Source organism: Lepidochelys kempii, chromosome 4 (genome assembly GCF_965140285.1).
Source record: "Lepidochelys kempii isolate rLepKem1 chromosome 4, rLepKem1.hap1, whole genome shotgun sequence".
Taxonomy (NCBI): domain Eukaryota; kingdom Metazoa; phylum Chordata; order Testudines; family Cheloniidae; genus Lepidochelys; species Lepidochelys kempii.
Window position 1 is genome coordinate 64,728,717 of NC_136383.1, and position 17,701 is coordinate 64,746,417.

At 39.5% G+C, this 17,701-nt stretch overlaps 1 long non-coding RNA gene across 3 annotated transcripts in view; it reads left to right on the forward strand.

Moving 5' to 3' along the window:
• Nucleotides 1-17,701, forward strand: part of LOC140910493 (uncharacterized) — a 66,434-nt gene that overhangs the window by 13,014 nt on the left and 35,719 nt on the right. For all 3 annotated transcript variants that reach the window (XR_012158607.2, XR_012158608.2, XR_012158606.1), the window contains exon 3: nt 9,743-9,799. This is a non-coding gene — a long non-coding RNA (uncharacterized LOC140910493). The remainder of the gene's footprint in view (nt 1-9,742; nt 9,800-17,701) is intronic.

The following is a 17,701-nucleotide window of genomic DNA, read 5'->3' on the forward strand; positions in this document are numbered from 1 at the left end:
ACCACAGTGTCTCTATCTGCATGTCATATACGGAGAGAAATTCTGTAGGGACACAGATCTTCACTTCATGGATTTGGGAGATAATCAACATGTTTTTCTGGCCAAAACCCCAAAGTCCAATTTCAAGGTTGGGCCTCACTTGTCAACCTGTGAAGCTCATAAATTCCTTAAGACCATACAGAGATACCAAGGCTAATAGTATCTCAGATCTGCAGAGCTGATAAACTCTTCAGGCTCATGAGACTTGGTAAACCTCTTTAGGTCTGCAGAATTTATCATATGGATTACATAATGGAAAGAAACTGCAAGTGAAAGGAAATTTGTAAATATAAAGATCAGTGTGATTATTTTTTCCTTATGTGATGAGGAATCCTTGTAGTCAGTCATTCCTGCTAGAGCTAAGAAATGCTGCCTTTGTGAATGTGCTCTGATATGTCAGTCGTATCTTTAAAATAAATAAATAAAAATGTATAAATTGATGTAGTTAAGCAAAATAATCAAAGTACTATATTTATTTTTCTGTTAGATTTTTAGGATGACTGAGCCAGAAACAAAATTGAACATATTTGTTCTCTTTATTCAATAATCTGAGAGTTAGTCTTCCAAAATTGGAACCCAGGAGCCTGGTGAACTATGTACTGAATTTTATGAACAGTTTGAAGAATAATTGTGGGAACCACTTATTAAGATGCAGTCTTTCCGTCACTCATTTCTTTATTCTTTGTTTCATATTCTAGCTCCAGATGATAGTAAGAGGCTCTTATTAAAGCAAATATGAATGCAAAGCGAGAAATATATTATCACTGCTGTGAAGACCCAAGCAGAATTATATAAAGGATTTGCTAGAGTGCAGCTGTTATTGACCTATTTTTACCTTCAGTTTATACATTTACACACACACCCTTCATAAATTTAATAGAGAGAACCATGTGGTTGTGTCCTGTAAATTCTTTGAAAAATTTGGAGAATTTTATTGTCAAGAGATCAGAAACAACTGACTGGGAAAAAAAATAAAACATTTAGGCAGTATACCTGCCCTGGAGATTAACAGTATTTAACAGAGAAAAGTTACTTACTCATTTGTATGATCACAATATGATACAGAAAATACATCTGACTCAGACAGGGATTATAGGGATAGATTTTGCCCTAAAATATGTATGCCCACACCCTTGAAGTAAATAGGAGTTGTAAATCTGAGGCCAGAATTTTGTCCATAAAATTCAACTATAATGAGTATCTTTGTCGGATAGCTTAAATACCATTAAATAGGGTGGGTAGCTACCTTAGCTACCTAAGGAAATTAGGTACCTAACTCCCACTGCGGGTCACTTGGAGTGGTGCATCTAATTCCCTTATGTGCCTTTCATAGAATCATAGAATATCAGGGTTGGAAGGGACCTCAGGAAGTCATCTAGCCCAACCCCTTGCTCAAAGCAGGACCGATGCCCAATTAAATCATCCCAGCCAGGGCTTTGTCAAGCCTGACCTTAAAAACTTCTAAGGAAGGAGATTCCACCACCTCCCTAGGTAACGCATTCTAGTGTTTCACCACCCTCCTAGTGAAAAAGTTTTTCCTAATATCCAACCTAAATCTCCCCCACTGCAACTTGAGACCATTACTCCTTGTCCTGTCATCTGCTACCACTGAGAATAGTCTAGATCCATCCTCTTTGGAACCACCTTTCAGGTAGTTGATTATTGTTTCATTTATTTCTATTGCTTTAGTGCCTAAGGACCCCAAACATGAATCAGATATCCTACAGCACTAGGCACTGTACAACAAATAAGAGTAGCAATTCTTTCTCTACAATATAAAGAAATGTGACAAGTGAACAAACAGGATAGAGGAGATTCAGGAAGCCAACGTTATAAAAGAAATAAGCACATATATGTAAGTTGCTATAAAGATGAATCTAGTAGACTGCTCAGGAAGATGCTCAGCAAGGCTATACTTATAGTGCTGGTCAAGTAAAGCAAGTCTACACAAGCCTTGAAAAACTGATGAATAGACCAGTGTTTCCTTAGTTTGGCTTCCACTGGCAGATTTTAATTGAAAATAATTGAATACTACATTTATTGTTATTATTAATTTGATTTATTATGTGTATTACCATAGTGCCTAGGAACCCTAGTCTTGGATCAGAGTGTTATTGTGCTATATGAACAGAACAAAAAGTCTATGCCCCAGAGGCTTACAATCTCAGCCTTTAGATTTGAGAGTAAATGTTGCCAGGATTGGGAAACAATGTCAAAATTAAGTTGTTGTCCTTTTCTTGTATGAATTATTGTAAACATGAGTGACTGGAGCATATTGCCTTACTATTTATTTGGAAGAATGACTCATTAAACTGTCAGTATTATCCAAATCAAAACACCTATTACAAAGTGTGCATGGTTTCAGAGTAGCAGCCGTGTTAGTCTGTATTCACAAAAAGAAAAGGAGTACTTGCGGCACCTTAGAGACTAACAAAAGCTTATGCTCAAATAAATTTGTTAGTCTCTAAGGTACCACAAGTACTCCTTTTCTTTTTACAATGCATGGTAGTTTAAAATGCATGTGGCAGTATCTAGATTTGCTGGCCTTGTAGGGTAGCCCAAAATAACAGAGAAAAAAACGTAAGTATATAAAATCAGAAAGGCTAATTTATATTAGATTAATGAGTGTCACTAATCCAGTATATTACATAGTTGATTGGATTACATGTATGGATATTTCCTTAGTTATCGTAAGAGGACTGATCAGCAGTCTGTTGGTTTAGTAATGCAGAATTAATATTTCATTTGCTTAAAGACATTTTAATATGGCAAGTATAAAATGACTGTTACTTTTCTATTTATGTGATAGTGGACATTCTCTTTTACTGGGCATGGCTGTTAGGAAAAGTCTATGCTTGCTCACAACCAATATGCATCAGAGGAATTCCCCTTTGGGCATCCAAAGCAACACAAAGGGACGAACGCAAGCTAGAGAATCTGATCTATTCTTTTCAAAAAGAACTGAAGAACTTTAAAGTTGTGTGACTCTTTTCTTAAATTATATGGCAGAACATCCTCTAGCACTGCTGCAGACATTTGTTTATACATAACTTTATATCTTATTCTGTAACAAAAATGTAAGAGAGTAAATAATGACAATGGTAAAGCTGTAAATAGTCATCATCAGGTGCTGGTAGTAGCTGCAGGGAGAGAAGAAGAAATGAAATACTAAAAATGCATAAAAAAGAGTATCCTGGTGGAGAATAAAAAAGCAAGAGAGTGCCCTGTTGATGCACCTCATGGAGGCCAATGAACTGTGAAGGAGACTGGGATTTAGGATACCTGGGTTGTATTCTTGGATCTGCCAGTGGCCAGCTGTGTGGCCTAGGCTAAGTCATTCAACCTCTCTTGTCTTAATTTCTCCATCTTGTTAGGATATAGATATTCAGGCCTGTCTGTAAAGGCCTGTACTTTAAGAATTTAGGTGTATTCTTATCACTTGACTAGTTAGAGGTATAAAAGAAAGAATCAAAATCACTGTCTGCCAGTGTAAGGTCTTTCTCTTACTGTGACAGTCTGAGGCCCTGTTCTTAGGCTAAGGCCTTTGGCTAAGCAACAGAGGCAGCCATAAGTTGGGAAGCGACCGGTCACATCCTCACATTCCAAACTAGTCACATTGAAAGAAGGTGCTATTGGGCTGTTAGGAATACAATCCTGTCCTGATAGTGCCCATCACCTCCAGAGAAAGGGAAGTGCCTAGAAGATGTAAAAGGAATTTGAGGTTGATAGTTTTCTGTCTGGTAAGAACTCACTTATCAATAGACACAGCTGGGAAACTCTTATGTCTTTATAGATGTAGTTGTGAAATCCTCACTTCTGTATTGTTTTGTCATTATAGTTCCCACTTTGCTATTGTTTATTGGCATGGTCTCTGTCTGGTTCTGTGATTGTTTCTGTCTGCTGTATAATTAATTTTGCTGGGTGTAAACTAATTAAGGTGGTGGGATATAATTGGTTAGCTAATCATGTTACAATATGTTAGGATTGGTTAGTTAAATTTCAGTAGAATGATTGGTTAAGGTATAGCTCAGAATATTACTATATAAATTAGGGGCAAACAGGAAGTAAGCTGGGATTCGAAAATAAGGAAAAAGGAACTTGTATTTAAGCTTGCTGGAAGTTCACCCCAATAAACATTGAATTGTTTGCACCTTCGGACTTCGGGTATTGTTGCTCTCTGTTCATACGAGAAGGACCAGGGAAGTGGGAGAGTGAAGGAATAAGCTCTCTAACACATCTGTCTCAATATTTATCCTCAATTGTAAAGTGCTTTGAGATATAGGGATGGAGAGTGTTCTATAAAAGCAAAATGTTGTTAAATAGTGAAAGCTGAATGTAAGTCCAGGAAAAAAGCTTTGCCGATCATAAATACAAACTTGAACTCCATGAAGAATCTGTGGTATTGAAACACTGGAATGTCATTCTTTGGAGTTTATTATCTAAGATAACACAAAGGATCAAACCTTTACTCGCATGAGCAGTCCTTCCTCACATGGGTATTCTTCAGTGAGAAGAACTCACATGACTACCAAGTTGTAAATAAGTACCTGTAAAAAGGATGGGGGTGAGACTTCTGCTTAGTCTTACAATACATAAAGAACAATTAATTGCTGGTTAACAAAAATGTGTAGATGTTTTTAATGTGTGTGTGTGTGTATAAGAATAAGAATATAATTTTGTATTGTGTATAAACTCTTGGATGCTAACCAGTTGTGTTCCATATCCCATCGTTTCAGTAAAACTTATGAGTAAACTTGTTTCCTATTTGCTAGAGAATTGAAAAGCATTATAAATACTTTAAATGGGCATTCCACTGAAATGAAAGGAGCACCAGTATCTGCCAAAGTTGTTCAGCAGCATGAGAGATACAGGGCCATTGGGTGCACCTTATATATTTGGCATCTGTAAAGCAATTAATTAACCTTTTAGCCAATGGCAACACATTTCTATCACATCTTAGAAGCTTTTACATTTATGTGAGCTCCCTCTAGTGTCTTCTTTACAGGAAAGCATTTGGATTTGTTCTATTAGATGGATCTCTGTGGCTGAGTTGGGGATGTTCCTGACTTTGACGGAGAAACATGAGGGTTCAAAGTATATTTACTCTGTGTTTTCATTAATCACCACACCACCCCAAAAAATTTACAAATATCTTTGTTTTGTGTGTGTGTGTGTGAGAGAGAGAGAGAGAGAGAGGGATGAGTGCAGCCCTAATCAATCATTTTTCTTATACAAACAAGGGAACAAATAATTTAACTGAACACACCCACATTAATTAAAGAAAGAGTCAGCTGCCTACAGATGTGGTATCTTCAAAACCAGCAGAAAGTTAATCTGAGTTAGCTCTTTAAATCACTGCACTATGGGGCTATATCGCTTCTCTTGTAGGTTTCCAGTGGCCACACAGAGCAGCACCGGGGACAGTGTTAACCAGTTTGCTTCTTGACAGAATTTACTGTTTAAGGGCTAATCCCATTGATATTTATGTGAGTAGTCCCTTTGACTCTGATTCAGGGTTGGGAGGTCAGGCCCTGTATGATTAATTCACTTCTAACCTGTTGTGGGTTTTTTTAAGAGTTGGCACATTTCCTCTATATCTTGCTAGAAACATAAGATTGACTGTTATAGAACTTGGCTGTTTCTGGAATATATTTACGTTTTATCAGAAGTTTCTTGATATAGTACTACTGGGCATTAATATATAATCTTAACAGAATTTTTGTATGTCTAACATAATAGTTTATCCAGTCTTTATTATCAGCAAACCAGAGTATGAGGTACCACAAACACAGATAAGATAGATTTCACATGAAAGCTTCCCTACAAAATATGGAGTACGGTTTGTGTCAGGGAGAATTGGATGTGGCAGAAGCAACTTTGTGCTTCAGTTATTATATGCTGCTGCAGTGGCCTCCTGTTGGCCATCACTACCAAGGATAAATCAGGTTGTTCTAATTTACACTGGAAGCTGGATCAGTTCCAAACTGGCAGCCCTCTGGCACTTTTGAACTTGTGGTTCTTGGTAGTGTTTCTTTATTCTCTGTTTCTCTTTTTGTCAGAGGCACAGACCCACAACATATCCTCATGAGGAAATTGCCATCCACAGTTTTCACCATCTTGCCAGAAAAGCTCTTTATTTGAAAAATAAAAGTCAAATTTTCCTTTTTGGATAGCTTCTTCCTCTCACTCTGTTGACTTTTTGTTATCCCTTCAACCATTCCTCAAATCATATCTACCCCTCTCACTTTAAGATGGCCCTTTCTGTTACACCTATTTTGAAACTGTCTTTAGAATTCTGCTAGAACTTCCCTCTATGAACAGACCAAGTACAATGGGATCAACCAAGTAGGATAATTTACATGATGCCTGTATGTAGTTCCTCATAACAAATCCTAGGCCAGGGAATGCTAAGGATTTTTGAAGGGCCGGAAGGAGGGGAACAAAGGCTTTTAATCACTAAAGATTAAAAAAAAAACAAATTTAGCAATGTACAATAAGGGTTTATTCTCCAGGTTACTTTTTCTGCATAATGTAGCAAGGCAGGTCCTCTTGGAGCAACCCCTCTTGTCTTGAGGTGGTCCTGCAGGCACCCTGTTCTCATTTTCCTATCATAAACTTAATCTTTGCTCTTTAGAAATTCTAGCAGTGCTCTCTGGCACTATCTTCCACTCAATCTCAGCTGCCCCTTCCTTTCTCCAGCTCCCTACTGCTGTCTGAAGTGGTTCTTCTCTCCTGTCCCATTAGAAGGATGGTGCAGGTAAACTGGGCCCACTCCCTCTTGGAAGGTCCAATCCCCTCGTGACACGTAACTGAGTTTTAGTCTGTTACGAGCACACTAAATGCTACTACCCTTATTTGCTACATCTTCAATATACATATACTATTGTATCAGACTTTTGAGCTTCAGATCACCTTCCTCTGTCTTTCTGATACCGTGGCAGTGCTTTAAACATCAAAACAAGTCACCACACTGTTTTAGAGCTTGTAAAAGCACAAAGTGTTTTCAATCGGTTTTCTCTGCTTTCCCAGATGTACTGCTCCAGCTTTAGCCTAGCCAAGAGTGCTAGCTGGAATGAAATCAGCTTTGTGGAATGTCTCTATTTTAAAATGTTTCTTTGATACTGTACTTCATTAAGGGGTCCTGAGAGGAGTTAGTGACCTGGCAAATTGCAATTATTTTGGAGAGATGGACGAAAGTACTTGTTATATTAAAATACATATAAAACAGTTACTTTCCCATCATTTTAAAATGCTTGGAGATTTACTAGGAAGAGATGATTTAAACAAGTCATTTGTCAATCCTTTTTTCCTACCAGTGACAGATTTCAATAAAATTATATTGTGGTTATTTAAAAAGTCTTGGGAACGATTAATGTTGTTGGATTCTAGTCCAGAATCCTCTAAATAAAAAATAAATTATTCCTCACTTATTATGTGTTGCGTCGGCTAAACTTTTTTGTTTATAAAAATGTTTAACTAATATATATATATAACATCAAGAGTTTAAAAATATGCATCACAAGTGCCAGTTATTTTAGTGAGAATAATTACTCATTATTCAGATGTGATTTTATATTTAGAAATCTGAGTCACTTTGAATCAGTAACACATGTAGCAGAAATGTTGTTGAGCTTATGACACTGCTTATTTTGCAGCCTTTTAGGTACAACTCAGCCCTGTTTCCAGTGATTTCAATCAATCAGACATAGACCTGTCTTCAAAGCAAGGAATATAAACATTTGCCAAAGCATGAACTTAGACACAGAATTGCATGTCAAACTTTGGACAGTTGTGCACACTGGCGGCCCTAGCACCTATGCATTTAAGGATCCAGCTCTAACAGTCCAGGTTGTGCAGTGGCCCTGTAGCTATTGTGCGTATACTAGCATCAGAGCTATCATTATTCTGCCTGTGCATGACAGAAAACTTCAACCTATAGAACTGTAGACCCCCAGTTCCTTTTTCTGAACACTTAAGTAAAAATAATCAATGTTTCTTGTGACAGCTTTTACCACATGAAAAAGGAGGCAATCCTGAGTCCCACTATTCTAACTCTGTTTCTCAGCTGTTCTGGTACTAAACCCAAAGTACTTATGGTAATCTGGCAACTGGTCTGAACACAGCAATTAACTATCAGATTAGGGTTATTGTGTTTGTTTCTGGAATAATGTTTTTGAAGAAAATGTATTGGTGTTCTGGTATTATGGGGACCTCTTTTTGTGTATGGCAAATGAGCTCCGGGATCAAGTACAGTTTACCAGGAATTACCCATTCCACTATTAATAGCAGAATAGCTGCATGAGATTTGTGTTCAAAGTAAGATTTCTTCCTCATGCACCACACTTATATAGGAGAATAAATTAAGCTATTTTAAAAAGCAGATGGTGGATGTGGCTGTAATTGAAGAGACCTTCTGAGTGGATAAAGGGTTCCATAAATTCTAAAAAGATAGTTTAGTCAAATTAGTTCTGCCTCATCTCACCATGAGAGGAAGGGTTATGATCCTTTAATCAATAAAAATCAACCATTCAATATTGATAACCATTCTCATCCGAGATGGTTTTATATTTAGCTTCCTCACCAGGGAAAGAGCTAGTCTTTGTAAAATATTGTCCACCAGCTAAAGCTAGTCTGTATTCTGAGGATCGCAGAACAGTATTAATTTTATGAAGTCTGTGTTGATCTTTGGAATACAAATCAGGAAATATCATCAGAGTCACATAATCTCAAGAAACCAAACCAATATTGCAAGAAAGAGAGAAAGAAAGACCTTTCCTTGAAGGAGAAACTGGTTCTGTGAAGACCTAGACCCCAAAGAGATCTTAAGTAAATATCACCTACCTAAATATAGCTCTGACAACTTAGCCACTACTAATGAATACATACATATATAATTAGAAGGCTATGTTAGAGGTCTTTATTCTAACAATTTGTGTAGTTTTTCTTTAGTAAAACAGTTAAAATAGTGTATTAGTGTGTGCATCTATAGACTATAGAATATCTTAAGTGGTAGACTTAAAGGAAATGAGACATGTTCAGTGTCCACAGCTGCAGACTCTAGTTAAACACCAGGTTGATCAGCTTCATTTCTGATTCTTCATCTATAACAGCTACCATCTGGTATAAAAAGGCATAGTTCTCAAGTGTGGTCATTTCTTGCTGCTGACAGCTCTTCACTGTGTCTCTTTAATTAGGCAGAGGAACACAGCACATCCGACACGTATTTTTGTGGACCACTCATTGTACATATTGACAAAGCAGCAATTATTTTGGTGCCCACAAGTAGTTCAGAATATTCATTATTTCACATCTAGTGGTATCACTCTGATTATATCATCATCATCAATGGAAGTTTTAGTGTCCTGAACGCTCCATGCATAAACTGCATGTAGTCTATATGTTCAAATATATACAAAAAAACTGTCTTGAGTAAGAAAGGATGTAAGGCTAAAATACCTAGGCTAACAGCTATTGGGCCTTTTTTTTTAATCTCCCAAAGGCCAATTAAAACACACGTTATAACACAGATGCTCCTAACCATAGCAGAGGGTTGTGAAAAGAGGCACTGCAAGAGATGTGAGAACTGCTACAACAAAATACACTGTAGTTGGAAAGAAAATAAAATAGAAGACAATAGAAGCAAGGAAGATAAAAATGCAGTTTATTGCAATGTATGTTAAATGATGCAAAATTATTTTTGCAGATCCTCGGCCAGTGTAAATCACAGTGATTTCAATGGAGCTGCATTGATTTATGCCAGGTGAGTTTCTCATCCATTATGTTGTTTGGTTTATATAACATGTTAAGATGCACACAGATTTGGGGCTTGATCCTTGGTCTTTAGGCTGAGCCTGTGGTCCAATCCTGTCTGCTCTGAGTGTTACAACAACAGCAAAAAGGGGGGGTAGAAAGGGTGGGACAGACCTGGAGGGAGACCTCCTGGCTAATCAGTGCCAGCATTGACAGCCACAGAGCAGGAGGTTTGGGGGGGGGGGTTAACTCTTTTGTGGCAGGCAGACCTTTTCTCTAGATAGTTTTTCTATAGTGCCAGCATCTCCAGCTCTGTAATGCTTGTGCGCCACAAGAGCACTTTTACTGCACTGCTATTATTCTTCAAAGTATGCTAGTCAGATTAAAATGTTTTCAATGATCCTTAATAAAAAGGGAAATCACCATGATTTAGCATATACATATCACTTTACAGTACACATTCAAAGTGCTGTACTATGGAAAAATGTTTGTGCAATACCGGGGCACAGTGTAGTACTTGGATTGAGAAATCTTCTGTATAATTAATGTTTGTATTTAACATCTAAAATCATCAGGGTGTTTGCTTATTTCGGTTTGCTATCCCAGGAGTTTCTCTCCCTTCTTCCCATAGCACATGAAATGAATATCAGGGCTAAGGAGAATAAACCCTGTTAGAAGCTATTAGAAATCTGCTGGTATAATACAGTAGCTACACACAGTTTAAAAAAAAAAAAAAAAAAAGATGGTGGCGACCAATAATTGGGTTACATCTATGCAGCATTTCAGCAGATAGTTACCCAGATAGCATGCAAATCAAATCGACCCGTTGCCATAGCACCCTAGAGCCGTGTTAGCAGTTTAATTTAACAGAGGTCACTGGATGGTAACGTCAAGGAACAAATACTGAAAATTTTAACTGGTAAGAAGTGTTAGTACTTTGTAACTCATTGTGAGCTTTTTATTTTATAGAAGTTTTAGTCAGGGATTCAGTAAACCTGTTTTGGAAAAGGATGTATCTTTTAAAAAATCTGATTTTTTGGACCAAATCAAAGCTTCCATTGGGGTAATCATACTAAAACAGGAGAGTAGAAGGAGGTGTAAACCCAAAGTAGACTCCTATAGACATGATTGTGCCTGTGAAAGATAGGCACGATTTAGGGCTAGATTTTTAAGGGTATTTAGGCAACTGAAGATACAGATAGACACTAGGTGCCTTTGAAACTCCTGCTAGGCACCTATCTTCCATTGGATTCAATGGCTGTGTTGCCCAATGGTGAGAGTCCATAGTCATCTAGCCCAGTAGCAAGAGAGTAAGTGGCTGGGGTAGGGGAACCCAGACATACTCCACCAGGTTTCAGCCAAGGGCTCAAAAACAATTCAAAATATGTGGGTGAGGGGGCAGGTGCCCCTACATCTGTTCCCTGGGCCACTTCCTACCCCAGCTTTGGTTCCTCTGTTGGTGCCACTAGTCTGTCTTAGGGTCCCTCTTGGAGTTCTCTCTGGTTACTTTGTAGAGGGTCTCCCTCTATCTGTGGTGACTTGTGTCATAAATGTAAAGGGAAGGGTAAACCCCTTTAAAATCCCTCCTGGCCAGAGGAAAAATCCTCTCACCTGTAAAGGGTTAAGAAGCTAAAGGTAACCTCGCTGGCACCTGACCAAAATGACCAATGAGGAGACAAGATACTTTCAAAAGCTGGGAGGAGGGAGAGAAACAAAGGGTCTGTGTCTGTTGGTATGCTATTTTGCCGGGGATAGAACAGGAATAGAGTCTTAGAACTTTTAGTAAGTAATCTAGCTAGGTATGCGTTAGATTATGAGTTCTTTAAATGGCTGAGAAAAGAATTGTGCTGAATAGAATGATTATTTCTGTCTGTGTGTCTTTTTTGTAACTTAAGGTTTTGCCTAGAGGGATTCTCTATGTTTTGAATCTAATTACTCTGTAAGGTATCGACCATCCTGATTTTACTGCTATTAAAAGTCTTCTTGTAAGAAAACTGAATGCTTTTTCATTGTTCTCAGATCCAAGGGTTTGGGTCTGTGGTAACCTATGCAAATTGGTGAGGATTTTTACCAAACCTTTCCCAGGAAGTGGGGTGCAAGGGGGGGGAGGATTTTTGGGGGAAAGACATGTCCAAACTACGTTTTCCAGTAAACCCAGTTAGAGTTTGGTGGTGGCAGTGGTTATTCCAAGGACAAAGGATAAAATTAATTTGTACCTTGGGGATGTTTTAACCTAAGCTGGTAAAGATAAACTTAGGAGTTTTTCATGCAGGTCCCCACATCTGTACCCTAGAGTTCAGAGTGGGGGAGGAACCTTGACAACTTGTCATTCTCGGGCCCCACGGCTGAAGGGTCTGCAGCAGCTTGACCGTAAGGGCCTGGTGCTGGCCTGCTGGAGCCTCAGCAGCTCCTCTGCAGGAGGCTGCAACACCCAACTGCTCTCCTCCTCTATCTGCCCAGACTGAACTGAGCTGCTCCCTTTTGGACTCTGCCTCCAGCGCGTGTACCCAGTGAGGTGAGGCTTCCTGGGTCCAGAGCAACTTCTTAACTCTCACTTCACCACCGTGGGGTTCATACACCCCGTCATAGACCCCTAGATAAGAGTACTATTGCAGAATATGGAGCTGTGAAGACTGCTCTTTTTGGATAGATTGGGCGGGGGGGAGAGTTGAAGGGAAAGGAACCAGCCTAGGGAATCCTGTTCCTCCAGGGAGCAAGCCATACATCTTCACTAGTACTTGACAGACTGGTGATGCAAGTCCAGGACCAGTAGAGATTAATAGACATAGCAGCAGAACAATATTTGGAAAGTCTGCCTGGGAGGACACAGTTGAGAGTGCTGGCACCACGCTGACGGAAGCTGTACAGTAAAGGGAAGTCAAAAGTTGCTGCATGTATGCAAATGAATTAGTTCTGAAAATGTTTTTTACTGCCTCATGACTGCAGACAGCTGGGTAGTATTGTGTGATATGATATGAGAGCATCAAACAAGAGAACAAAGTCTAAAAAGGATTGAGAGTTTGTATGAAATTTTGTCACTTGCCTCATCAAGGGGGAGAAAAGGATTGTTTTAAAAATAGGGCAACATGGGGCGGGAGTCAAACATGTAAGTTGAGCAGTTAGATGTTATCCAGGCTGCTAGCAGCCCTTTTTTTCCCCATACCTGACGTACAGCAGAACTTATGACTCATAGGTCTTATTTTTCATCATCCCTGAAAGAACAGACTCCACAGCACTTCCAAAATCGCATTACAAAAGGGAGTTGACATTAGCTCATGCTGCAATTTGCTGCGATTTGCGATTTCTTCAGAGTACAACTAAAGAAGGAGATGTTTTTGAATGAGATATAGTCCCTCTCTTGCCCATAAAGTTCAGCAAGCCCAAGGTAAGGTGTATGGGAAATATACACAGGCATTCACACATCCTGAATATTTTTATTATCCCCTTTTAAAAATTAAAAGCAATTAGTTTAAGGAATTGGATATGTTCTTAGTACTTTAAAGATAGAGTGGTTTCAGAGTAAGAGCCGTGTTAGTCTGTATTCGCAAAAAGAAGAGGAATACTTGTGGCACCTTAGAGACTAACCAATTTATTTGAGCATAAGCTTTTGTGAGCTACAGCTCACTTCATCGGATGCATACTGTGGAAAATACAAAAGATGTTTTTATACACACAAACCATGAAAAAATGGGTGATTATCACTACAAAAGGTTTTCTCTCCCCCCACCCCACTCTCCTGCTGGTAATAGCTTATGTAAAGTGATCACTCTCCTTACACTGTGTATGATAATCAAGGTGGGCCATTTCCAGCACAAATCCAGGGTTTAACAAGAATGTCTGAGGAAGGGGGGGGGGGATTAGGAAAAAACAAGGGGAAATAGGCTTGAATAGAGACTGGGAGTGACTAAGTCATTATGTAAGGTAACCTAAGTTAATTGTATCCAATTTGCAAATGAATTCCAATTCAGCAGTCTCTCGCTGGAGTCTGGTTTTGAAGTTTTTTTGTTGTAATATCGCAACTTTCATGTCTGTAATCGCGTGGCCAGAGAGATTGAAGTGTTCTCCGACTGGTTTATGAATGTTATAATTCTTGACATCTGATTTGTGTCCATTTATTCTTTTACGTATAGACTGTCCAGTTTGACCAATGTACATGGCAGAGGGGCATTGCTGGCACATGATGGCATATATCATATTGGAAGATGTGCAGGTGAACGAGCCTCTGATAGCGTGCCTGATGTTATTAGGCCCTGTGATGGTGTCCCCTGAATAGATATGTGGGCACAGTTGGCAACGGGCTTTGTTGCAAGGATAGGTTCCTGGGTTAGTGGTTCTGTTGTGTGGTATGTGGTTGCTGGTGAGTATTCGCTTCAGGTTGCGGGGCTGTCTGTAGGCAAGGACTGGCCTGTCTCCCAAGATTTGTGAGAGTGTTGGGTCATCCTTCAGGATAGGTTGTAGATCCTTGATAATGCGTTGGAGGGGTTTTAGTTGGGGGCTGAAGGTGAAGGCTAGTGGCGTTCTGTTATTTAATTTGTTAGGCCTGTCCTGTAGTAGGTGACTTCTGGGAACTCTTCTGGCTCTATCAATCTGTTTCTTCACTTCTGCAGGTGGGTATTGTAGTTGTAAGAATGCTTGATAGGGATCTTGTAGGTGTTTGTCTCTGTCTGAGGGGTTGGAGCAAATGCGGTTGTATCGCAGACCTTGGCTGTAGACAATGGATCGTGTGGTGTGGTCAGGGAGAAAGCTGGAGGCATGTAGGTAGGAATAGCGGTCAGTAGGTTTCCGGTAGAGAGTGGTGTTTATGTGACCATCGTTCACTAGCACTGTAGTGTCCAGGAAGTGGATCTCTTGTGTGGACTGGACCAGGCTGAGGTTGATGGTGGGATGGAAATTGTTGAAATCATGGTGGAATTCCTCAAGGGCTTCTTTTCCATGGGTCCAGATGATGAAGATGTCATCAATATAGCGCAAGTAGAGTACGGGCATTAGGGGATGAGAGCTGAGGAAGCATTGTTCTAAGTCAGCCATAAAAATGTTGGCATACTGTGGGGCCATGCGGGTACCCATAGCAGTGCTGCTGATTTGAAGGTATACGTTGTCCCCAAATGTGAAATAGTTATGGGTGAGGACAAAGTCACAAAGTTCAGCCACCAGGTTAGCTGTGACATTATCGGGGATAGTGTTCTTGACGGCTTGTAGTCCATCTTTGTGTGGAATGTTGGTGTAGAGGGCTTCTACATCCATAGTGGCCAGGATGGTGTTATCAGGAAGATCACCGATGGATTGTAGTTTCCTCAGGAAGTCAGTGGTGTCTCGAAGGTAGCTGGGAGTGCTGGTATCATAGGGCCTGAGGAGGGAGTCTACATAGCCAGACAATCCTGCTGTCAGGGTGCCAATGCCTGAGATGATGGGGCACCCAGGATTTCCAGGTTTATGGATCTTGGGTAGTAGATAGAATATCCCAGGTCAGGGTTCCAGGGGTGTGTCTGCGGATTTGATCTTGTGCTTTTTCAGGGAGTTTCTTGAGCAAATGCTGTAGTTTCTTTTGGTAACTCTCAGTGGGACTGGGAGTGGCTAAGTCATTATGCAAGGTAACCTATTTCCCCTTGTTTTTTCCTACCCCTCCCCCCTTCCTCAGACGTTCTTGTTAAACCCTGGATTTGTGCTGGAAATGGCCCACCTTGATTATCATACACATTGTAAGGAGAGTGATCACTTTACATAAGCTATTACCAGCAGGAGAGTGGGGTGGAGAGAGAGAAAACCTTTTGTAGTGATAATCACCCATTTTTTCATGGTTTGTGTGTATAAAAACATCTTTTGTATTTTCCACAGTATGCATCCGATGAAGTGAGCTGTAGCTCATGAAAGCTTATGCTCAAATAAATTGGTTAGTCTCTAAGGTGCCACAAGTACTCCTTTTCTTTTTTTAAAGATAGATTATTATTTCTTCCACATTAGCTCCACATAAGAAAAGCAAACAGTTTGGCCAGAATAAAGACTGTCCCCAGCTTTTACTCAATCCTTCAACTAAGATTGAAACACAATCATTTTCAAAAGACCATTTTATTTTATGCTTGAAGAAAATCCATGCACAAAAAGATACAACATAAAGAAACATTTTCATTTTGACTGTTCAATGTGATCTCAAAGAAAGATCTAATAAATGCAACACATTCAACATGCTTAAAAATACATCTGTAATCTTCAGTATGTAGTGAGAACTTCTGATTTTCTTATACAGAGAAACCTTTTATTCTCTGGTTACATTTGAATGATCTTTTCATCAAATTCTGGAAGGGGCAGCCACACTTGATTAAAAGGTACCAACTCTCTCTTTGAAGTCATCTATCAATTTTTTCCATTGAGAATATGTCACAGATTTTCTATACCACCCAGTACAATCACGGGGCTCTTGTCTTTTCCAGAAGTGTTCAAACTGCATATCTAGCTGCCACCAGTAAACATGTTGTTTGGTCAGCTTCATAGTGAGTATATCCCCAAGTGATAACCCCAGTAAAGTCTTCAAGGGATCACAGAAATGTAGGACTGGAAGGAACTCGATAGGCCATCTAGTCCAGTGCCCTGCACTGAGGCAGGACTAAGTATTATCTAGCCCACCCCGACACTGTTTGTCAACCTGTTTTTAAAAACCTTCAAATGACAGAGATTCTACAGCCTCCCTAGGTAATTAGTTCCAGTGCTTAACTATCCCCTCTGTCCTCCCCCCAACATGTCTAACCTAAATCTCCCTTGCTGTAATTTAAGCCCATTACCATTTGTCCTGTCCTCAGTGATTAAGGAGAACAATTTTTCACACTCTTCTCTATAGCAATTTTTATGTATTTGAAGACTTACATCCTCCCTCAGGCTTCTCTTCTTCAGAACAACCAACTCAATTTTTTAAAATCTTTCCTCAGAGGTCATGTTTTCATCACTTTTGTTTCTCCTCTGGAATTTCTCCAATTTGTCCACATCTTCTCCAAAGTGTGATGCCCAGAACTGGACACAATAATCCAGCTGAGGCCTTATCAGGGCTGAGTGGAGTGGAAGAATTACTTCTCATGTCTTGCTTACAACACTTCTGGTAACACTTCCCAGAATGATTTTAGCTTTTTTCGCAATAGTATTACATTGTTGAATCATATTCAATTTCGTCTATAATTCCCTAGGTTGTCCTTAGATACTATATCCCTATATCCTTTTCTAGTCCTCTAGGATCTTTCCCACCCTCCATGAGTTCTCAAAGATACTTGCTAATGGCCCAGAGATCTCTTCAGATAGTTCCTTAAGTATTCTGGGAACTATTTCATCAGGCTGTGCAGTCTTTAAGACATCTAATCTAAATAATTCTTAATATGTTCTTTTCCTATTTTAGCATCAGATCCTACCCCATGAGACATGAGTTGTCATGAGGCAGCTTGACTCCTTCTGTTTTCAAAGGGTACTGTTATAACTGTGGTCCACTATTCTTGAACTTTAAGGCAGTCCCTCAAAATGTGGGGAATGGTGCCAATCATTTGGTCACTTCCTCCAGCAAAGATAAGGTGTCCTTATGAAGTTTTATAAGGCTGAAGACGGGCAAGATACCACTTGAACAATGGAATTATTTTATGGTGATGTACAGAGTCCTTTGCCATATCACTGAGCACTGTTCAAGAAATATCCTGACCTATAACCTACTATTACCATATAATTAAAGTTTATATTTCCCATCATTTTTGAGATTGAAAGAAGTTTATAAATCTTTTCAAAACTTTCTTGTGACAGAGTCTGTCTTGGTGGAGCCCCCATGTAACCAAATGGGGCACTGCTCATCCTGTGACAGGATCTTTGACAATTAGTTATTGCCTCTCATGGGGTTCAGTACAGAGGGCTTTAGCCCTCTGGCTAAGACACACTTGAGACCCAC